Here is a 20,058-nt window from a genome sequence, read left to right as displayed (position 1 = left end):
AAAGAGGTTTTTGGAAGAAAAAATTTTGGAAATAAATTGGCGATTTTCCTAAGCCTATAGCCTTACTTTTTTTCGAAAAACGACGGTTCTAAAAAGTGCTTATTTTTTTAAAAAAACGACTTTAATTTCAAAACTAAACTATTTTCTTATTGATTCGGATCATTTCTAATTGAATAAAGAGGTTTTTGGAAGAAAAAATTTTGGAAATAAATTGGCGATTTTCCTAAGCCTATAGCCTTACTTTTTTTCGAAAAACGACGGTTCTAAAAAGTGCTTATTTTTTCAAAAAAACGACTTTAATTTCAAAACTAAACTAATTTCTTATTGATTCGGATCTTTTCTAATTGAATAAAGAGGTTTTTGGAGGAAAAACTTTTCGAAAAAAATTGGCGATTTTCTTAAGCCTATAGCCTTACTTTTTTTCGAAAAACGACGGTTCTAAAAAATGCTTATTTTTTCAAAAAAACGACTTTAATTTCAAAACTAAACTATTTTCTTATTGATTCGGATCTTTTCTAATTGAATAAAGAGGTTTTTGCAAGAAAAAATTTTCGAAAAAAATTGGCGATTTTCCTAAGCCTATAGCCTTACTTTTTTTCGAAAAACGACGGTTCTAAAAAGTGCTTATTTTTTCAAAAAAACGACTTTAATTTCAAAACTAAACTAATTTCTTATTGACTCTGATCTTTTCTAATTGAATTAAGAGGTTTTTGCAAGAAAAAATTTTCGAAAAAAATTGGCGATTTTCCTAAGCCTATAGCCTTACTTTTTTTCGAAAAACGACGGTTCTAAAAAGTGCTTATTTTTTCAAAAAAACGACTTTAATTTCAAAACTAAACTAGTTTCCTATTGATTCTGATCTTTTTTAATTGATTTAAGAGGTTTTAGCAAGAAAAAATTTTGGAAAAAAATTGGCGATTTTCCTAAGCCTATAGCCTTACTTTTTTTCGAAAAACGACGGTTCTAAAAAGTGCTTATTTTTTCAAAAAAACGACTTTAATTTCAAAACTAAACTAATTTCTTATTGATTCGGATCTTTTCTAATTGAATAAAGAGGTTTTTGCAAGAAAAAATTTTGGAAATAAATTGGCGATTTTCCTAAGCCTATAGCCTTACTTTTTTTCGAAAAACGACGGTTCTAAAAAGTGCTTATTTTTTTAAAAAAACGACTTTAATTTCAAAACTAAACTAATTTCTTATTGACTCTGATCTTTTCTAATTGAATTAAGAGGTTTTTGCAAGAAAAAATTTTCGAAAAAAATTGGCGATTTTCCTAAGCCTATAGCCTTACTTTTTTTCGAAAAACGACGGTTCTAAAAAGTGCTTATTTTTTCAAAAAAACGACTTTAATTTCAAAACTAAACTAATTTCTTATTGATTCGGATCATTTCTAATTGAATAAAGAGGTTTTTGGAAGAAAAAATTTTGGAAATAAATTGGCGATTTTCCTAAGCCTATAGCCTTACTTTTTTTCGAAAAACGACGGTTCTAAAAAGTGCTTATTTTTTCAAAAAAACGACTTTAATTTCAAAACTAAACTAATTTCTTATTGATTCGGATCTTTTCTAATTGAATAAAGAGGTTTTTGCAAGAAAAAATTTTGGAAATAAATTGGCGATTTTCCTAAGCCTATAGCCTTACTTTTTTTCGAAAAACGACGGTTCTAAAAAGTGCTTATTTTTTTAAAAAAACGACTTTAATTTCAAAACTAAACTATTTTCTTATTGATTCGGATCATTTCTAATTGAATAAAGAGGTTTTTGGAAGAAAAAATTTTGGAAATAAATTGGCGATTTTCCTAAGCCTATAGCCTTACTTTTTTTCGAAAAACGACGGTTCTAAAAAGTGCTTATTTTTTCAAAAAAACGACTTTAATTTCAAAACTAAACTAATTTCTTATTGATTCGGATCTTTTCTAATTGAATAAAGAGGTTTTTGGAGGAAAAAATTTTCGAAAAAAATTGGCGATTTTCTTAAGCCTATAGCCTTACTTTTTTTCGAAAAACGACGGTTCTAAAAAATGCTTATTTTTTCAAAAAAACGACTTTAATTTCAAAACTAAACTATTTTCTTATTGATTCGGATCTTTTCTAATTGAATAAAGAGGTTTTTGGAGGAAAAAATTTTCGAAAAAAATTGGCGATTTTCTTAAGCCTATAGCCTTACTTTTTTCGAAAAACGACGGCTCTAAAAAGTGCTTATTTTTTCAAAAAAACGACTTTAATTTCAAAACTAAACTAATTTCTTATTGATTCGGATCTTTTCTAATTGAATAAAGAGGTTTTTGGAGGAAAAAATTTTCGAAAAAAATTGGCGATTTTCTTAAGCCTATAGCCTTACTTTTTTCGAAAAACGACGGCTCTAAAAAGTGCTTATTTTTTCAAAAAAACGACTTTAATTTCAAAACTAAACTATTTTCTTATTGATTCGGATCTTTTCTAATTGAATAAAGAGGTTTTTGCAAGAAAAAATTTTCGAAAAAAATTGGCGATTTTCCTAAGCCTATAGCCTTACTTTTCTTCGAAAAACGACGGTTCTAAAAAGTGCTTATTTTTTCAAAAAAACGACTTTAATTTCAAAACTAAACTAATTTCTTATTGACTCTGATCTTTTCTAATTGAATTAAGAGGTTTTTGCAAGAAAAAATTTTCGAAAAAAATTGGCGATTTTCCTAAGCCTTTAGCCTTACTTTTCTTTCGAAAAACGACGGTTCTGAAAAGTGCTTATTTTTTCAAAAAACGACTTTAATTTCAAAACTAAACTAGTTTCCTATTGATTCTGATCTTTTTTAATTGATTTAAGAGGTTTTAGCAAGAAAAAATTTTCGAAAAAAATTGGCGATTTTCTTAAGCCTATAGCCTTACTTTTTTCGAAAAACGACGGCTCTAAAAAGTGCTTATTTTTTCAAAAAAACGACTTTAATTTCAAAACTAAACTATTTTCTTATTGATTCGGATCTTTTCTAATTGAATAAAGAGGTTTTTGCAAGAAAAAATTTTCGAAAAAAATTGGCGATTTTCCTAAGCCTATAGCCTTACTTTTCTTCGAAAAACGACGGTTCTAAAAAGTGCTTATTTTTTCAAAAAAACGACTTTAATTTCAAAACTAAACTAATTTCTTATTGACTCTGATCTTTTCTAATTGAATTAAGAGGTTTTTGCAAGAAAAAATTTTCGAAAAAAATTGGCGATTTTCCTAAGCCTTTAGCCTTACTTTTCTTTCGAAAAACGACGGTTCTGAAAAGTGCTTATTTTTTCAAAAAACGACTTTAATTTCAAAACTAAACTAGTTTCCTATTGATTCTGATCTTTTTTAATTGATTTAAGAGGTTTTAGCAAGAAAAAATTTTGGAAAAAAATTGGCGATTTTCCTATGCCTATAGCCTTACTTTTTTTCGAAAAACGACGGTTCTAAAAAGTGCTTATTTTTTCAAAAAAACGACTTTAATTTCAAAACTAAACTATTTTCTTATTGATTCGGATCATTTCTAATTGAATAAAGAGGTTTTTGGAAGAAAAAATTTTGGAAATAAATTGGCGATTTTCCTAAGCCTATAGCCTTACTTTTTTTCGAAAAACGACGGTTCTAAAAAGTGCTTATTTTTTCAAAAAAACGACTTTAATTTCAAAACTAAACTATTTTCTTATTGATTCGGATCATTTCTAATTGAATAAAGAGGTTTTTGGAAGAAAAAATTTTGGAAATAAATTGGCGATTTTCCTAAGCCTATAGCCTTACTTTTTTTCGAAAAACGACGGTTCTAAAAAGTGCTTATTTTTTTAAAAAAACGACTTCAATTTCAAAACTAAAATAGTTTCTTATTGATTCGGATCTTTTCTAATTGAATAAAAAGGTTTTTGCAAGAAAAAATTTTCGAAAAAAATTGGCGATTTTCCTAAGCCTATAGCCTTACTTTTTTTCGAAAAACGACGGTTCTAAAAAGTGCTTATTTTTTCAAAAAAACGACTTTAATTTCAAAACTAAACTATTTTCTTATTGATTCGGATCTTTTCTAATTGAATAAAGAGGTTTTTGGAGGAAAAAATTTTCGAAAAAAATTGGCGATTTTCTTAAGCCTATAGCCTTACTTTTTTCGAAAAACGACGGCTCTAAAAAGTGCTTATTTTTTCAAAAAAACGACTTTAATTTCAAAACTAAACTAATTTCTTATTGATTCGGATCTTTTCTAATTGAATAAAGAGGTTTTTGGAGGAAAAAATTTTCGAAAAAAATTGGCGATTTTCTTAAGCCTATAGCCTTACTTTTTTCGAAAAACGACGGCTCTAAAAAGTGCTTATTTTTTCAAAAAAACGACTTTAATTTCAAAACTAAACTATTTTCTTATTGATTCGGATCTTTTCTAATTGAATAAAGAGGTTTTTGCAAGAAAAAATTTTCGAAAAAAATTGGCGATTTTCCTAAGCCTATAGCCTTACTTTTCTTCGAAAAACGACGGTTCTAAAAAGTGCTTATTTTTTCAAAAAAACGACTTTAATTTCAAAACTAAACTAATTTCTTATTGACTCTGATCTTTTCTAATTGAATTAAGAGGTTTTTGCAAGAAAAAATTTTCGAAAAAAATTGGCGATTTTCCTAAGCCTTTAGCCTTACTTTTCTTTCGAAAAACGACGGTTCTGAAAAGTGCTTATTTTTTCAAAAAACGACTTTAATTTCAAAACTAAACTAGTTTCCTATTGATTCTGATCTTTTTTAATTGATTTAAGAGGTTTTAGCAAGAAAAAATTTTCGAAAAAAATTGGCGATTTTCTTAAGCCTATAGCCTTACTTTTTTCGAAAAACGACGGCTCTAAAAAGTGCTTATTTTTTCAAAAAAACGACTTTAATTTCAAAACTAAACTATTTTCTTATTGATTCGGATCTTTTCTAATTGAATAAAGAGGTTTTTGCAAGAAAAAATTTTCGAAAAAAATTGGCGATTTTCCTAAGCCTATAGCCTTACTTTTCTTCGAAAAACGACGGTTCTAAAAAGTGCTTATTTTTTCAAAAAAACGACTTTAATTTCAAAACTAAACTAATTTCTTATTGACTCTGATCTTTTCTAATTGAATTAAGAGGTTTTTGCAAGAAAAAATTTTCGAAAAAAATTGGCGATTTTCCTAAGCCTTTAGCCTTACTTTTCTTTCGAAAAACGACGGTTCTGAAAAGTGCTTATTTTTTCAAAAAACGACTTTAATTTCAAAACTAAACTAGTTTCCTATTGATTCTGATCTTTTTTAATTGATTTAAGAGGTTTTAGCAAGAAAAAATTTTGGAAAAAAATTGGCGATTTTCCTATGCCTATAGCCTTACTTTTTTTCGAAAAACGACGGTTCTAAAAAGTGCTTATTTTTTCAAAAAAACGACTTTAATTTCAAAACTAAACTATTTTCTTATTGATTCGGATCATTTCTAATTGAATAAAGAGGTTTTTGGAAGAAAAAATTTTGGAAATAAATTGGCGATTTTCCTAAGCCTATAGCCTTACTTTTTTTCGAAAAACGACGGTTCTAAAAAGTGCTTATTTTTTCAAAAAAACGACTTTAATTTCAAAACTAAACTATTTTCTTATTGATTCGGATCATTTCTAATTGAATAAAGAGGTTTTTGGAAGAAAAAATTTTGGAAATAAATTGGCGATTTTCCTAAGCCTATAGCCTTACTTTTTTTCGAAAAACGACGGTTCTAAAAAGTGCTTATTTTTTTAAAAAAACGACTTCAATTTCAAAACTAAAATAGTTTCTTATTGATTCGGATCTTTTCTAATTGAATAAAAAGGTTTTTGCAAGAAAAAATTTTCGAAAAAAATTGGCGATTTTCCTAAGCCTATAGCCTTACTTTTTTTCGAAAAACGACGGTTCTAAAAAGTGCTTATTTTTTCAAAAAAACGACTTTAATTTCAAAACTAAACTAATTTCTTATTGATTCGGATCTTTTCTAATTGAATAAAGAGGTTTTTGGAGGAAAAAATTTTCGAAAAAAGTTGGCGATTTTCCTAAGCCTATAGCCTTACTTTTTTTCGAAAAACGACCTAAAAACGACGGTTCTAAAAAGTGCTTATTTTTTCAAAAAAACGACTTTAATTTCAAAACTAAACTATTTTCCTATTGATTCGGATCTTTTCTAATTGAATAAAAAGGTTTTTGCAAGAAAAAATTTTCGAAAAAAATTGGCGATTTTCCTAAGCCTATAGCCTTACTTTTTTTCGAAAAACGACGGTTCTAAAAAGTGCTTATTTTTTTAAAAAAACGACTTCAATTTCAAAACTAAAATAGTTTCTTATTGATTCGGATCTTTTCTAATTGAATAAAGAGGTTTTTGAAAGAAAAAATTTTCGAAAAAAATTGGCGATTTTCCTAAGCCTATAGCCTTACTTTTTTTCGAAAAACGACGGTTCTAAAAAGTGCTTATTTTTTCAAAAAAACGACTTTAATTTCAAAACTAAACTATTTTCTTATTGACTCGGATCTTTTCTAATTGAATAAAGAGGTTTTTGGAAGAAAAAATTTTCGAAAAAAATTGGCGATTTTCCTAAGCCTATAGCCTTACTTTTTTTCGAAAAACGACGGTTCTAAAAAGTGCTTATTTTTTCAAAAAACGACTTTAATTTCAAAACTAAACTATTTTCTTATTGACTCGGATCTTTTCTAATTGAATAAAAAGGTTTTTGCAAGAAAAAATTTTCGAAAAAAATTGGCGATTTTCCTAAGCCTATAGCCTTACTTTTTTTCGAAAAACGACGGTTCTGAAAAGTGCTTATTTTTTCAAAAAAACGACTTTAATTTCAAAACTAAACTATTTTCTTATTTATTCGGATCTTTTCTAATTGAATAAAGAGGTTTTTGGAAGAAAAAATTTTCGAAAAAAATTGGCGATTTTCCTAAGCCTATAGCCTTACTTTTTTTCGAAAAACGACCTAAAAACGACGGTTCTAAAAAGTGCTTATTTTTTCAAAAAAACGACTTTAATTTCAAAACTAAACTATTTTCCTATTGATTCGGATCTTTTCTAATTGAATAAAAAGGTTTTTGCAAGAAAAAATTTTCGAAAAAAATTGGCGATTTTCCTAAGCCTATAGCCTTACTTTTTTTCGAAAAACGACGGTTCTAAAAAGTGCTTATTTTTTTAAAAAAACGACTTCAATTTCAAAACTAAAATAGTTTCTTATTGATTCGGATCTTTTCTAATTGAATAAAGAGGTTTTTGAAAGAAAAAATTTTCGAAAAAAATTGGCGATTTTCCTAAGCCTATAGCCTTACTTTTTTTCGAAAAACGACGGTTCTAAAAAGTGCTTATTTTTTCAAAAAAACGACTTTAATTTCAAAACTAAACTATTTTCTTATTGACTCGGATCTTTTCTAATTGAATAAAGAGGTTTTTGGAAGAAAAAATTTTCGAAAAAAATTGGCGATTTTCCTAAGCCTATAGCCTTACTTTTTTTCGAAAAACGACGGTTCTAAAAAGTGCTTATTTTTTCAAAAAACGACTTTAATTTCAAAACTAAACTATTTTCTTATTGACTCGGATCTTTTCTAATTGAATAAAAAGGTTTTTGCAAGAAAAAATTTTCGAAAAAAATTGGCGATTTTCCTAAGCCTATAGCCTTACTTTTTTTCGAAAAACGACGGTTCTGAAAAGTGCTTATTTTTTCAAAAAAACGACTTTAATTTCAAAACTAAACTATTTTCTTATTGACTCGGATCTTTTCTAATTGAATAAAGAGGTTTTTGGAAGAAAAAATTTTCGAAAAAAATTGGCGATTTTCCTAAGCCTATAGCCTTACTTTTTTTCGAAAAACGACGGTTCTAAAAAGTGCTTATTTTTTCAAAAAACGACTTTAATTTCAAAACTAAACTAATTTCTTATTGATTCGGATCTTTTCTAATTGAATAAAGAGGTTTTTGGAGGAAAAAATTTTCGAAAAAAATTGGCGATTTTCCTAAGCCTATAGCCTTACTTTTTTTCGAAAAACGACGGTTCTAAAAAGTGCTTATTTTTTCAAAAAAACGACTTTAATTTCAAAACTAAACTATTTTCTTATTGATTCGGATCTTTTCTAATTGAATAAAGAGGTTTTTGCAAGAAACAATTTTCGAAAAAAATTGGCGATTTTCCTAAGCCTATAGCCTTACTTTTTTTCGAAAAACGACGGTTCTAAAAAGTGCTTATTTTTTTAAAAAAACGACTTTAATTTCAAAACTAAACTAATTTCTTATTGATTCGGATCTTTTCTAAGTGAATAAAGACGTTTTTGGAGGAAAAAATTTTCGAAAAAAATTGGCGATTTTCCTAACCCTATAGCCTTACTTTTTTTCGAAAAACGACGGTTCTAAAAAGTGCTTATTTTTTCAAAAAAAGGACTTTAATTTCAAAACTAAACTATTTTCTTATTGATTCGGATCTTTTCTAATTGAATAAAAAGGTTTTTGCAAGAAAGAATTTTCGAAAAAAATTGGCGATTTTCCTAAGCCTATAGCCTTACTTTTTTTCGAAAAACGACGGTTCTAAAAAGTGCTTATTTTTTTAAAAAAACGACTTCAATTTCAAAACTAAACTATTTTCTTATTGATTCTGATCTTTTCTAATTGAATAAAGAGGTTTTTGCAAGAAAAAGTTTTCGAACAAAAATGGCGATTTTCCTAAGCCTTTAGCCTTACTTTTCTTTCGAAAAACGACGGTTCTGAAAAGTGCTTATTTTTTCAAAAAACGACTTTAATTTCAAAACTAAACTAGTTTCCTTTTGATTCTGATCTATTTTAATTGATTTAAGAGGTTTTAGCAAGAAAAAATTTTGGAAAAAAATTGGCAATTTTCCTATGCCTATAGCCTTACTTTATATCCGACGGTTCTAAAAAGTGCTTATTTTTTCAAAAAAACGACTTTAATTTCAAAACTAAACTAATTTCTTATTGATTCGGATCATTTCTAATTGAATAAAGAGGTTTTTGGAAGAAAAAATTTTGGAAATAAATTGGCGATTTTCCTAAGCCTATAGCCTTACTTTTTTTCGAAAAACGACGGTTCTAAAAAGTGCTTATTTTTTTGAAAAAACGACTTTAATTTCAAAACTAAACTATTTTCTTATTGATTCGGATCATTTCTAATTGAATAAAGAGGTTTTTGGAAGAAAAAATTTTGGAAATAAATTGGCGATTTTCCTAAGCCTATAGCCTTACTTTTTTTCGAAAAACGACGGTTCTAAAAAGTGCTTATTTTTTTAAAAAAACGACTTTAATTTCAAAACTAAACTAAATTCTTATTGATTCGGATCTTTTCTAATTGAATAAAGAGGTTTTTGGAGGAAAAAATTTTCGAAAAAAATTGGCGATTTTCTTAAGCCTATAGCCTTACTTTTTTTCGAAAAACGACAGTTCTAAAAAATGCTTATTTTTTCAAAAAAACGACTTTAATTTCAAAACTAAACTATTTTCTTATTGATTCGGATCTTTTCTAATTGAATAAAGAGGTTTTTGCAAGAAAAAATTTTCGAAAAAAATTGGCGATTTTCCTAAGCCTATAGCCTTACTTTTTTTCGAAAAACGACGGTTCTAAAAAGTGCTTATTTTTTCAAAAAAACGACTTTAATTTCAAAACTAAACTAATTTCTTATTGATTCGGATCTTTTCTAATTGAATTAAGAGGTTTTTGCAAGAAAAAATTTTCGAAAAAAATTGGCGATTTTCCTAAGCCTATAGCCTTACTTTTTTTCGAAAAACGACGGTTCTAAAAAGTGCTTATTTTTTCAAAAAAACGACTTTAATTTCAAAACTAAACTAGTTTCCTATTGATTCTGATCTTTTTTAATTGATTTAAGAGGTTTTAGCAAGAAAAAATTTTGGAAAAAAATTGGCGATTTTCCTATGCCTATAGCCTTACTTTTTTTCGAAAAACGACGGTTCTAAAAAGTGCTTAGATTTTCAGAAAAACGACTTTAATTTCAAAACTAAACTAATTTCTTATTGATTCGGATCATTTCTAATTGAATAAAGAGGTTTTTGGAAGAAAAAATTTTGGAAATAAATTGGCGATTTTCCTAAGCCTATAGCCTTACTTTTTTTCGAAAAACGACGGTTCTAAAAAGTGCTTATTTTTTCAAAAAAACGACTTTAATTTCAAAACTAAACTAATTTCTTATTGATTCGGATCTTTTCTAATTGAATAAAGAGGTTTTTGCAAGAAAAAATTTTGGAAATAAATTGGCGATTTTCCTAAGCCTTTAGCCTTACTTTTCTTTCGAAAAACGACGGTTCTGAAAAGTGCTTATTTTTTCAAAAAACGAATTTAATTTCAAAACTAAACTAGTTTCCTATTGATTCTGATCTTTTTTAATTGATTCAAGAGGTTTTAGCAAGAAAAAATTTTGGAAAAAAATTGGCGATTTTCCTATGCCTATAGCCTTACTTTTTTTCGAAAAACGACGGTTCTAAAAAGTGCTTAGATTTTCAGAAAAACGACTTTAATTTGAAAACTAAATTAATTTCTTATTGATTCGGATCTTTTCTAATTGAATAAAGAGGTTTTTGGAGGAAAAAATTTTCGAAAAAAATTGGCGATTTTCTTAAGCCTATAGCCTTACTTTTTTCGAAAAACGACGGCTCTAAAAAGTGCTTATTTTTTCAAAAAAACGACTTTAATTTCAAAACTAAACTAATTTCTTATTGATTCGGATCATTTCTAATTGAATAAAGAGGTTTTTGGAAGAAAAAATTTTGGAAATAAATTGGCGATTTTCCTAAGCCTATAGCCTTACTTTTTTTCGAAAAACGACGGTTCTAAAAAGTGCTTATTTTTTCAAAAAAACGACTTTAATTTCAAAACTAAACTAATTTCTTATTGATTCGGATCATTTCTAATTGAATAAAGAGGTTTTTGGAAGAAAAAATTTTGGAAATAAATTGGCGATTTTCCTAAGCCTATAGCCTTACTTTTTTTCGAAAAACGACGGTTCTAAAAAGTGCTTATTTTTTTAAAAAAACGACTTTAATTTCAAAACTAAACTATTTTCTTATTGATTCGGATCATTTCTAATTGAATAAAGAGGTTTTTGGAAGAAAAAATTTTGGAAATAAATTGGCGATTTTCCTAAGCCTTACTTTTTTTCGAAAAACGACGGTTCTAAAAAGTGCTTAGATTTTCAGAAAAACGACTTTAATTTGAAAACTAAACTAATTTCTTATTGATTCGGATCTTTTCTAATTGAATAAAGAGGTTTTTGGAGGAAAAAATTTTCGAAAAAAATTGGCGATTTTCTTAAGCCTATAGCCTTACTTTTTTCGAAAAACGACGGCTCTAAAAAGTGCTTATTTTTTCAAAAAAACGACTTTAATTTCAAAACTAAACTAATTTCTTATTGATTCGGATCATTTCTAATTGAATAAAGAGGTTTTTGGAAGAAAAAATTTTGGAAATAAATTGGCGATTTTCCTAAGCCTATAGCCTTACTTTTTTTCGAAAAACGACGGTTCTAAAAAGTGCTTATTTTTTCAAAAAAACGACTTTAATTTCAAAACTAAACTAATTTCTTATTGATTCGGATCATTTCTAATTGAATAAAGAGGTTTTTGGAAGAAAAAATTTTGGAAATAAATTGGCGATTTTCCTAAGCCTATAGCCTTACTTTTTTTCGAAAAACGACGGTTCTAAAAAGTGCTTATTTTTTTAAAAAAACGACTTTAATTTCAAAACTAAACTATTTTCTTATTGATTCGGATCATTTCTAATTGAATAAAGAGGTTTTTGGAAGAAAAAATTTTGGAAATAAATTGGCGATTTTCCTAAGCCTATAGCCTTACTTTTTTTCGAAAAACGACGGTTCTAAAAAGTGCTTATTTTTTCAAAAAAACGACTTTAATTTCAAAACTAAACTAATTTCTTATTGATTCGGATCTTTTCTAATTGAATAAAGAGGTTTTTGGAGGAAAAACTTTTCGAAAAAAATTGGCGATTTTCTTAAGCCTATAGCCTTACTTTTTTTCGAAAAACGACGGTTCTAAAAAATGCTTATTTTTTCAAAAAAACGACTTTAATTTCAAAACTAAACTATTTTCTTATTGATTCGGATCTTTTCTAATTGAATAAAGAGGTTTTTGCAAGAAAAAATTTTCGAAAAAAATTGGCGATTTTCCTAAGCCTATAGCCTTACTTTTTTTCGAAAAACGACGGTTCTAAAAAGTGCTTATTTTTTCAAAAAAACGACTTTAATTTCAAAACTAAACTAATTTCTTATTGACTCTGATCTTTTCTAATTGAATTAAGAGGTTTTTGCAAGAAAAAATTTTCGAAAAAAATTGGCGATTTTCCTAAGCCTATAGCCTTACTTTTTTTCGAAAAACGACGGTTCTAAAAAGTGCTTATTTTTTCAAAAAAACGACTTTAATTTCAAAACTAAACTAGTTTCCTATTGATTCTGATCTTTTTTAATTGATTTAAGAGGTTTTAGCAAGAAAAAATTTTGGAAAAAAATTGGCGATTTTCCTATGCCTATAGCCTTACTTTTTTTCGAAAAACGACGGTTCTAAAAAGTGCTTAGATTTTCAGAAAAACGACTTTAATTTCAAAACTAAACTAATTTCTTATTGATTCGGATCATTTCTAATTGAATAAAGAGGTTTTTGGAAGAAAAAATTTTGGAAATAAATTGGCGATTTTCCCAATGCCTATAGCCTTACTTTTTTTCGAAAAACGACGGTTCTAAAAAGTGCTTAGATTTTCAGAAAAACGACTTTAATTTCAAAACTAAACTAATTTCTTATTGATTCGGATCATTTCTAATTGAATAAAGAGGTTTTAGCAAGAAAAAATTTTGGAAAAAAATTGGCGATTTTCCCAATGCCTATAGCCTTACTTTTTTTCGAAAAACGACGGTTCTAAAAAGTGCTTAGATTTTCAGAAAAACGACTTTAATTTCAAAACTAAACTAATTTCTTATTGATTCGGATCATTTCTAATTGAATAAAGAGGTTTTAGCAAGAAAAAATTTTGGAAAAAAATTGGCGATTTTCCTATGCCTATAGCCTTACTTTTTTTCGAAAAACGACGGTTCTAAAAAGTGCTTAGATTTTCAGAAAAACGACTTTAATTTCAAAACTAAACTAATTTCTTATTGATTCGGATCATTTCTAATTGAATAAAGAGGTTTTTGGAAGAAAAAATTTTGGAAATAAATTGGCGATTTTCCCAATGCCTATAGCCTTACTTTTTTTCGAAAAACGACGGTTCTAAAAAGTGCTTAGATTTTCAGAAAAACGACTTTAATTTCAAAACTAAACTAATTTCTTATTGATTCGGATCATTTCTAATTGAATAAAGAGGTTTTTGGAAGAAAAAATTTTGGAAATAAATTGGCGATTTTCCTAAGCCTATAGCCTTACTTTTTTTCGAAAAACGACGGTTCTAAAAAGTGCTTATTTTTTCAAAAAAACGACTTTAATTTCAAAACTAAACTAATTTCTTATTGATTCGGATCTTTTCAAATTGAATAAAGAGGTTTTTGCAAGAAAAAATTTTGGAAATAAATTGGCGATTTTCCTAAGCCTATAGCCTTACTTTTTTTCGAAAAACGACGGTTCTAAAAAGTGCTTATTTTTTTAAAAAAACGACTTTAATTTCAAAACTAAACTATTTTCTTATTGATTCGGATCTTTTCTAATTGAATAAAGAGGTTTTTGGAGGAAAAAATTTTCGAAAAAAATTGGCGATTTTCTTAAGCCTATAGCCTTACTTTTTTCGAAAAACGACGGCTCTAAAAAGTGCTTATTTTTTCAAAAAAACGACTTTAATTTCAAAACTAAACTAATTTCTTATTGATTCGGATCTTTTCTAATTGAATAAAGAGGTTTTTGGAGGAAAAAATTTTCGAAAAAAATTGGCGATTTTCTTAAGCCTATAGCCTTACTTTTTTCGAAAAACGACGGCTCTAAAAAGTGCTTATTTTTTCAAAAAAACGACTTTAATTTCAAAACTAAACTATTTTCTTATTGATTCGGATCTTTTCTAATTGAATAAAGAGGTTTTTGCAAGAAAAAATTTTCGAAAAAAATTGGCGATTTTCCTAAGCCTATAGCCTTACTTTTCTTCGAAAAACGACGGTTCTAAAAAGTGCTTATTTTTTCAAAAAAACGACTTTAATTTCAAAACTAAACTAATTTCTTATTGACTCTGATCTTTTCTAATTGAATTAAGAGGTTTTTGCAAGAAAAAATTTTCGAAAAAAATTGGCGATTTTCCTAAGCCTTTAGCCTTACTTTTCTTTCGAAAAACGACGGTTCTGAAAAGTGCTTATTTTTTCAAAAAACGACTTTAATTTCAAAACTAAACTAGTTTCCTATTGATTCTGATCTTTTTTAATTGATTTAAGAGGTTTTAGCAAGAAAAAATTTTGGAAAAAAATTGGCGATTTTCCTATGCCTATAGCCTTACTTTTTTTCGAAAAACGACGGTTCTAAAAAGTGCTTATTTTTTCAAAAAAACGACTTTAATTTCAAAACTAAACTATTTTCTTATTGATTCGGATCATTTCTAATTGAATAAAGAGGTTTTTGGAAGAAAAAATTTTGGAAATAAATTGGCGATTTTCCTAAGCCTATAGCCTTACTTTTTTTCGAAAAACGACGGTTCTAAAAAGTGCTTATTTTTTCAAAAAAACGACTTTAATTTCAAAACTAAACTATTTTCTTATTGATTCGGATCATTTCTAATTGAATAAAGAGGTTTTTGGAAGAAAAAATTTTGGAAATAAATTGGCGATTTTCCTAAGCCTATAGCCTTACTTTTTTTCGAAAAACGACGGTTCTAAAAAGTGCTTATTTTTTTAAAAAAACGACTTCAATTTCAAAACTAAAATAGTTTCTTATTGATTCGGATCTTTTCTAATTGAATAAAAAGGTATTTGCAAGAAAAAATTTTCGAAAAAAATTGGCGATTTTCCTAAGCCTATAGCCTTACTTTTTTTCGAAAAACGACGGTTCTAAAAAGTGCTTATTTTTTTAAAAAAACGACTTCAATTTCAAAACTAAAATAGTTTCTTATTGATTCGGATCTTTTCTAATTGAATAAAGAGGTTTTTGAAAGAAAAAATTTTCGAAAAAAATTGGCGATTTTCCTAAGCCTATAGCCTTACTTTTTTTCGAAAAACGACGGTTCTAAAAAGTGCTTATTTTTTCAAAAAAAAACGACTTTAATTTCAAAACTAAACTATTTTCTTATTGATTCGGATCATTTCTAATTGAATAAAGAGGTTTTTGGAAGAAAAAATTTTGGAAATAAATTGGCGATTTTCCTAAGCCTATAGCCTTACTTTTTTTCGAAAAACGACGGTTCTAAAAAGTGCTTATTTTTTTAAAAAAACGACTTTAATTTCAAAACTAAACTATTTTCTTATTGATTCGGATCATTTCTAATTGAATAAAGAGGTTTTTGGAAGAAAAAATTTTGGAAATAAATTGGCGATTTTCCTAAGCCTATAGCCTTACTTTTTTTCGAAAAACGACGGTTCTAAAAAGTGCTTATTTTTTCAAAAAAACGACTTTAATTTCAAAACTAAACTAATTTCTTATTGATTCGGATCTTTTCTAATTGAATAAAGAGGTTTTTGCAAGAAAAAATTTTCGAAAAAAATTGGCGATTTTCCTAAGCCTATAGCCTTACATTTTTTCGAAAAACGACGGTTCTAAAAGTGGTTATTTTTTCAAAAAAACGACTTTAATTTCAAAACTAAACTAATTTTTTATTGATTTTGATCTTTTCTAATCGAATTAAGAGGTTTTTGCAAGAAAAAATTTTCGAAAAAAATTGGCGATTTTCCTAAGCCTATAGCCTTACATTTTTTCGAAAAACGACGGCTCTAAAAGTGGTTATTTTTTCAAAAAAACGACTTTAATTTCAAAACTAAACTAATTTCTTATTGATTCGGATCATTTCTAATTGAATAAAGAGGTTTTTGGAAGAAAAAATTTTGGAAATAAATTGGCGATTTTCCTAAGCCTTTAGCCTTACTTTTCTTTCGAAAAACGACGGTTCTGAAAAGTGCTTATTTTTTCAAAAAACGACTTTAATTTCAAAACTAAACTAGTTTCCTATTGATTCTGATCTTTTTTAATTGATTTAAAAGGTTTTAGCAAGAAAAAATTTTGGAAAAAAATTGGCGATTTTCCTATGCCTATAGCCTTACTTTTTTTCGAAAAACGACGGTTCTAAAAAGTGCTTAGATTTTCAGAAAAACGACTTTAATTTGAAAACTAAACTAATTTCTTATTGATTCGGATCTTTTCTAATTGAATAAAGAGGTTTTTGGAGGAAAAAATTTTCGAAAAAAATTGGCGATTTTCTTAAGCCTATAGCCTTACTTTTTTCGAAAAACGACGGCTCTAAAAAGTGCTTATTTTTTCAAAAAAACGACTTTAATTTCAAAACTAAACTAATTTCTTATTGATTCGGATCTTTTCTAATTGAATAAAGAGGTTTTTGGAGGAAAAAATTTTCGAAAAAAATTGGCGATTTTCTTAAGCCTATAGCCTTACTTTTTTCGAAAAACGACGGCCCTAAAAAGTGCTTATTTTTTCAAAAAAACGACTTTAATTTCAAAACTAAACTATTTTCTTATTGATTCGGATCTTTTCTAATTGAATAAAGAGGTTTTTGCAAGAAAAAATTTTCGAAAAAAATTGGCGATTTTCCTAAGCCTATAGCCTTACTTTTCTTCGAAAAACGACGGTTCTAAAAAGTGCTTATTTTTTCAAAAAAACGACTTTAATTTCAAAACTAAACTAATTTCTTATTGACTCTGATCTTTTCTAATTGAATTAAGAGGTTTTTGCAAGAAAAAATTTTCGAAAAAAATTGGCGATTTTCCTAAGCCTTTAGCCTTACTTTTCTTTCGAAAAACGACGGTTCTAAAAAGTGCTTATTTTTTCAAAAAAACGACTTTAATTTCAAAACTAAACTATTTTCTTATTGATTCGGATCATTTCTAATTGAATAAAGAGGTTTTTGGAAGAAAAAATTTTGGAAATAAATTGGCGATTTTCCTAAGCCTATAGCCTTACTTTTTTTCGAAAAACGACGGTTCTAAAAAGTGCTTATTTTTTTAAAAAAACGACTTCAATTTCAAAACTAAAATAGTTTCTTATTGATTCGGATCTTTTCTAATTGAATAAAAAGGTTTTTGCAAGAAAAAATTTTCGAAAAAAATTGGCGATTTTCCTAAGCCTATAGCCTTACTTTTTTTCGAAAAACGACGGTTCTAAAAAGTGCTTATTTTTTTAAAAAAACGACTTCAATTTCAAAACTAAAATAGTTTCTTATTGATTCGGATCTTTTCTAATTGAATAAAGAGGTTTTTGAAAGAAAAAATTTTCGAAAAAAATTGGCGATTTTCCTAAGCCTATAGCCTTACTTTTTTTCGAAAAACGACGGTTCTAAAAAGTGCTTATTTTTTCAAAAAAAAACGACTTTCATTTCAAAACTAAACTATTTTCTTATTGATTCGGATCATTTCTAATTGAATAAAGAGGTTTTTGGAAGAAAAAATTTTGGAAATAAATTGGCGATTTTCCTAAGCCTATAGCCTTACTTTTTTTCGAAAAACGACGGTTCTAAAAAGTGCTTATTTTTTTAAAAAAACGACTTTAATTTCAAAACTAAACTATTTTCTTATTGATTCGGATCATTTCTAATTGAATAAAGAGGTTTTTGGAAGAAAAAATTTTGGAAATAAATTGGCGATTTTCCTAAGCCTATAGCCTTACTTTTTTTCGAAAAACGACGGTTCTAAAAAGTGCTTATTTTTTCAAAAAAACGACTTTAATTTCAAAACTAAACTATTTTCTTATTGATTCGGATCATTTCTAATTGAATAAAGAGGTTTTTGGAAGAAAAAATTTTGGAAATAAATTGGCGATTTTCCTAAGCCTATAGCCTTACTTTTTTTCGAAAAACGACGGTTCTAAAAAGTGCTTATTTTTTCAAAAAAACGACTTTAATTTCAAAACTAAACTATTTTCTTATTGATTCGGATCATTTCTAATTGAATAAAGAGGTTTTTGGAAGAAAAAATTTTGGAAATAAATTGGCGATTTTCCTAAGCCTATAGCCTTACTTTTTTTCGAAAAACGACGGTTCTAAAAAGTGCTTATTTTTTTAAAAAAACGACTTCAATTTCAAAACTAAAATAGTTTCTTATTGATTCGGATCTTTTCTAATTGAATAAAAAGGTTTTTGCAAGAAAAAATTTTCGAAAAAAATTGGCGATTTTCCTAAGCCTATAGCCTTACTTTTTTTCGAAAAACGACGGTTCTAAAAAGTGCTTATTTTTTTAAAAAAACGACTTCAATTTCAAAACTAAAATAGTTTCTTATTGATTCGGATCTTTTCTAATTGAATAAAGAGGTTTTTGAAAGAAAAAATTTTCGAAAAAAATTGGCGATTTTCCTAAGCCTATAGCCTTACTTTTTTTCGAAAAACGACGGTTCTAAAAAGTGCTTATTTTTTCAAAAAAAAAACGACTTTAATTTCAAAACTAAACTATTTTCTTATTGATTCGGATCATTTCTAATTGAATAAAGAGGTTTTTGGAAGAAAAAATTTTGGAAATAAATTGGCGATTTTCCTAAGCCTATAGCCTTACTTTTTTTCGAAAAACGACGGTTCTAAAAAGTGCTTATTTTTTTAAAAAAACGACTTTAATTTCAAAACTAAACTATTTTCTTATTGATTCGGATCATTTCTAATTGAATAAAGAGGTTTTTGGAAGAAAAAATTTTGGAAATAAATTGGCGATTTTCCTAAGCCTATAGCCTTACTTTTTTTCGAAAAACGACGGTTCTAAAAAGTGCTTATTTTTTCAAAAAAACGACTTTAATTTCAAAACTAAACTAATTTCTTATTGATTCGGATCTTTTTTAATTGAATAAAGAGGTTTTTGCAAGAAAAAATTTTCGAAAAAAATTGGCGATTTTCCTAAGCCTATAGCCTTACTTTTTTTCGAAAAACGACGGTTCTAAAAAGTGCTTATTTTTTCAAAAAAACGACTTTAATTTCAAAACTAAACTAATTTTTTATTGATTTTGATCTTTTCTAATCGAATTAAGAGGTTTTTGCAAGAAAAAATTTTCGAAAAAAATTGGCGATTTTCCTAAGCCTATAGCCTTACATTTTTTCGAAAAACGACGGTTCTAAAAGTGGTTATTTTTTCAAAAAAACGACTTTAATTTCAAAACTAAACTAATTTTTTATTGATTTTGATCTTTTCTAATCGAATTAAGAGGTTTTTGCAAGAAAAAATTTTCGAAAAAAATTGGCGATTTTCCTAAGCCTATAGCCTTACTTTTTTTCGAAAAACGACGGTTCTAAAAAGTGCTTATTTTTTCAAAAAAACGACTTTAATTTCAAAACTAAACTAATTTCTTATTGATTTTGATCTTTTCTAATCGAATTAAGAGGTTTTTGCAAGAAAAAATTTTCGAAAAAAATTGGCGATTTTCCTAAGCCTATAGCCTTACATTTTTTCGAAAAACGACGGCTCTAAAAGTGGTTATTTTTTCAAAAAAACGACTTTAATTTCAAAACTAAACTATTTTCTTATTGACTCGGATCTTTTCTAATTGAATAAAAAGGTTTTTGCAAGAAAAAATTTTCGAAAAAAATTGGCGATTTTCCTAAGCCTATAGCCTTTCTTTCTTTCGAAAAACGACGGCTCTAAAAGTGGTTATTTTTTCAAAAAAACGACTTTAATTTCAAAACTAAAATAGTTTCCTATTGATTCTGATCTTTTTTAATTGATTTAAGAGGTTTTAGCAAGAAAAAATTTTGGAAAAAAATTGGCGATTTTCCTATGCCTATAGCCTTACTTTTTTTCGAAAAACGACGGCTCTAAAAGTGGTTATTTTTTCAAAAAAACGACTTTAATTTCAAAACTAAACTAATTTCTTATTGATTCGGATCTTTTCTAATTGAATTAAGAGGTTTTTGCAAGAAAAAATTTTCGAAAAAAATTGGCGATTTTCCTAAGCCTATAGCCTTTCTTTCTTTCGAAAAACGACGGCTCTAAAAGTGGTTATTTTTTCA

This window comes from Rhopilema esculentum, chromosome 17, assembly GCF_057945365.1.
Source record: "Rhopilema esculentum isolate cy_ngs chromosome 17, ASM5794536v1, whole genome shotgun sequence".
Taxonomy (NCBI): Eukaryota; Metazoa; Cnidaria; class Scyphozoa; order Rhizostomeae; family Rhizostomatidae; genus Rhopilema; species Rhopilema esculentum.
Note: the sequence above shows the minus strand (reverse complement) of the source record.